This window comes from Episyrphus balteatus, chromosome 4 (genome assembly GCF_945859705.1).
Source record: "Episyrphus balteatus chromosome 4, idEpiBalt1.1, whole genome shotgun sequence".
Classification (NCBI taxonomy): Eukaryota; Metazoa; Arthropoda; class Insecta; order Diptera; family Syrphidae; genus Episyrphus; species Episyrphus balteatus.
In genome coordinates, this window is record NC_079137.1 from 18,846,718 (window position 1) to 18,851,282 (window position 4,565).

Sequence of the window (4,565 nt, forward strand, 5' to 3'; positions counted from 1 at the left end):
TATGTTCTTAGAAATAAGTAAAAGCCCTAGACTATACTGTTGATGATGATTTAACAAATGGTGCTTGAAGTAGTCGATGCTTTGGATAATTTTCTCCGATTTTAGCTTGGTATAGTTTTTGTGCTCCAGCTACTTCTTCGATTTTCTTTCCTTAAAAGGAACATTTTAGATTGATTTGTAATGTAATGTACTGAAAAAAAATACTTACAAAGAAATGACTTGATTTCAATCAAACGTTCTATATCATCTCCCTTCGTTGTATGCTTTTGTTTAGTTTGAAACCTCTGCTTTCTTTGTTGAGTATTTCAACATGCTTCTCAAAATCAACTATTTTACTGCGATCAACTTCTCTTTCTTGGCTTTGACGCTCGTATGATTTTTGTCGTGAATTGTTTGTATCCTGATGCTTTTTATTTTCTTCCAGAGAATTTTAAAAAACATCTTCGCCCTTGTGTTCTTTTCCTCTTTGGCCTCAGATAAAGCTTCTAATTTCTACTCTCTTAAAAAAAAAAACATGAAAGTCAAAAACATATTCGTAATGATGACTTAATTTCTTCATACAGTTCTTGATGTAATTTCCTTAATTTTGATTTATTGTCGGCTAATTCAACAGGTTTAATTTTTACTTTCTGAACCTGATGTATGCCGCATACCAAAAAATCTTTGCAAACAACTTGTTTAGTCTTTCGTTGTGAGGATCTAAAATCACTCCACCCTGAAAGTAATAAAAAAAAAATACATTAATGAATACACAAAATGTATTGAAAATGGTATGTACCGCAAATGTGTTGATGGCTTTTCCCAAATCCTCAATTGTTTCCATATTCAAGTTAAGTGTATGTTAATTGAGAACCAGGTAGGTACTCTTATTATCTTTTATAAAACTGATTTGTACTCCACGATCAGATAATAGAACTGAGAAATCTCGTTTCATAGATAGATGCAACGAATCTTGAAATTGAAGTTTAATATAGTCAAATGTTTTTTGATATTCTATCAAAGGTCTTACCGTCCATTTATTCAAGAGATTCGTAGCATTGAATTAAATTACTCGATCATTTGATACCAAAACAATTTCTTACTTTGCAATGGCTTTTTCACAACAGGGGCAACTGTGCTGGCAGGCTAACCATTTTTCATTGGGTTCAGAGCTTGAGTTGGATTATCAAGTGTCTCACCAATTTGCTCGGTATTATCTCCTTCCCCATTATCTGTTACAGGTGGATTCTCCCTTTGATGCTTATTGTCAATGATGGTGCTGGGGGACTGTAAATAGAACAAAAAAAAACATTATTCGATAGTTCAAAAAATAATACGATGTATTTTTGATGTCCAACAGTCGAAGTAATACTACGTTTCCACCTACCCTAAATCCGAGATTTAGCTAAGTAGATTTAGCACAAATCTCGAGTTTTATTCTAAATCTCGGATTGAAAGTAGGTGAAAATCTTAGATTTAGGGTAGCTGAACCCAAATCTGAGATTTAGCGAAGTAGATTTAAAATAAATCTCGAGATTTATTCTAAATCTACTTAGCTAAATCTCGGATTTAGCGTAGGTGGAAACATAGTATAAGAATCGACATCTTGGTAGGCAAACATATCCCATTTGGGTCGTTTGCCCGTCGTCGTTGCGGTCAATTAACCTTATTTTTTTTTTAATTCAAAAATAATTAATTACCTTAAGTATTAAATCCTCTCGAATTGTTGTTAATGCGGGGACAAATGATCGGAAATGCGATATGCGAACCATCAGCTAGGATCCTAATCGATTCCATGTGATAAATTTGTATCTGAAAAAAAAAAATACAAAAAGAAAATTATTGAAAGAAAAATATTTGATTTTTCTTCAAGGCTGAACGAATTATTTATAAATTTTAGGCTTCAAACATTAATAATTTGAAATAAATACCATTTTTCCAACATGATTCAATTATTTTTCCTCTATATTTTTTCCGCACAAAACTTTTAAAATTAAAAGAATTCTTCCAATATGTCAAAAACTAGACTTCAAAAAAGACAGATGCTACTGGTTTGTATAGTAAAAAAATGTAGATGGCCTTAGTTTCTATGGACAAAAATGATAGTTCATGCGATGTGCTGGAAGATGTCGCTACGCTAACTGCGTTCTATTTACCGCTTTCTTCCACAGGCGCTAGTAATCATTGAACCACATTTTCAAAAATTTTGTATGGAAACGAGAATCAACTAGCAGTCCATATATAATAGGTCAATGATATATGGACTGCCAGGACCAGGTTCAAGCTATGGTGGCGCCCCTTGGTAGGGTAGCGGGAAATAGTATTTTGACATCTAGGTTTTGTGACTTTTGATTGTCAAAAAAAAAAAAAAAAAACAATTTAATTATTTACAAAAATTGTTCAAGGAATTTTGTGTTTCCCAAGAATAAAATGGTAACAACAAATAAAAAATACATTATCCTAATAAATTCTTTTCATAGTTTTGTTTCAAATTTTCTAAACCTTAATAATATTAATTTTTCTTCATTAGATATCAACTTAAAGTTTATTAAACAAATACTTTTTTTTTTAGGCGTCCCCGACCCAAAAACAGAACCAACACAATTCCTTGACATTCATTTGGAATCCCTACATGAAATGGGACCTTGGAACCTAAGGAAGCAGAGCTAGAGCATCGCCGACAAGAAGATGTCTTAAAACGTTACAGCTCAAAGAAGGAATCGATTTGCAAACATAGGTGAGACTGCATCCGCTAAAGAAGGATTTCAGGTAGGAATTCTTTAACAAAATGATTTGGATTTGAATAACAAATGTTTTTTTTTTTTATTTTAAGAATGAAGGCTAGATAACTTTAGAAGGTAACTCACTTGTGAAGCTCTTCAATAGGAAAATGCGATCACGAAAAAGTTTGAACCCCCCAAACCAGACCTGAATTGAAGACTTTTCAAGCTCTCCAGAGAAGACATCAGAACAGATGAAAAGATGCCAGCAAAGGGTGATTTCTCAGAACAAGAAAGCAATTGTGGTGTGGAGAACTCATGGAGTCAACCGGTAAGATAATAATTTGTGTATTAAATTCTTGGTTTCCCTTTTTATTATTTATCTCCTTAGCTTTACAATGAATTTGCGGTACGCTTCCCAAATGCATATCAAAATTTCATGGCAAATCACGACAGCTGTAGTCAAGATCATTACTTTCGCCCTCAGGATTTAAGTTCATCTGTTGAAACAAAAAAGTACTTCTTGTTACATAATTCAAAATTTAATGTTTAATCTATATTTGTTTTGTTTAAGTTTCCCCTTACGAGCAACGGAAGAACCGTCAGCAGTCATTGACACACTTCCATCAACATCAAAGTGAAAGAACAAAGAAGCGATCACAAAAGTGCCTAGCAAAAAGAACTTCCAGTGCACCCACTACAACACACACTTCCCACTGCTTTAAGAGAAGAACGCACATATGATTAAACAACAAGGTTATAAGCGTGTTAACCGTCGACTGATGCGTGACCTACCGACATCAACTGTTACCACAGCAACTCTGAATGCAGTTGATCCCGCTGCTGGAGCTGCTCCTCTGTTACTCGGCTTGGATAGACTTGCACCACCATCCTTGCCAACTGGCGAAGGAGATGAAGACTCCAAAGCGGCAATTGTTAAAATCGAACAAGAAAACCAAGATTGCATGCACATATTGTGAAAAGAAATTTGTTATACGTAGCGCTCTGGTGGAACACATGTGAATGCATACCGGCCAGACACCATTGAAATGTAAAATTTGTGGCAAACGTTATTCGAATTTAACTCAGCATCGAAAACGACACGGTACCAAAATCAATCGTTCCAAGGAGTACGTTTGTTTTTGCGGCGAAGTTTAACTTCTATCAGTTCATTTCTTGAGATAAGAAGAAACAAACATTTTTTTTACCTGGAAAATACGTCGAATATCGAAGTTGAGCAATTTCAATTCACCAACAGCCAACAGTTGTAATTCATCCTCAAAGACTACACTGGGCACAAAGGGTTATGTTGCTGCACTTCGTCTAAGCTTGTAGTAGTCATGTGACCACCCACATATTCATAAAATGCATATCTCTAGACATAATGTGGTATTTTGTTTGAAGATTCTAAAAATGAAGTTTAATTTAAAATCGAAACAAAATAATTTTATTAATATACATAATTATATATAGTATAAAATATTCGTATAGAATAAAGTCTATACAACAACAACAATAATAAAAATATGTTCTTAGAAATAAGTAAAAGCCCTAGACTATACTGTTGATGATGATTTAACAAATGGTGCTTGAAGTAGTCGATGCTTTGGATAATTTTCTCCGATTTTAGCTTGGTATAGTTTTTGTGCTCCAGCTACTTCTTCGATTTTCTTTCCTTAAAAGGAACATTTTAGATTGATTTGTAATGTAATGTACTGAAAAAAAATACTTACAAAGAAATGACTTGATTTCAATCAAACGTTCTATATCATCTCCCTTCGTTGTATGCTTTTGTTTAGTTTGAAACCTCTGCTTTCTTTGTTGAGTATTTCAACATGCTTCTCAAAATCAACTATTTTACTGCGA

At 33.6% G+C, this 4,565-nt stretch overlaps 1 long non-coding RNA gene across 1 annotated transcript; it reads right to left on the bottom strand.

Annotated features, from left to right (window-relative positions):
* Positions 1 to 341: 341 nt before the first annotated feature.
* On the bottom strand, positions 342 to 2,040 carry LOC129918893 (uncharacterized). The gene is made up of 6 exons (XR_008773018.1): positions 1,911 to 2,040; positions 1,680 to 1,791; positions 1,010 to 1,266; positions 779 to 951; positions 562 to 715; positions 342 to 499 (listed from the first exon to the last, which is right to left on the bottom strand). It is a non-coding gene; the product is annotated as an uncharacterized LOC129918893 (long non-coding RNA).
* Positions 2,041 to 4,565: the final 2,525 nt, after the last annotated feature.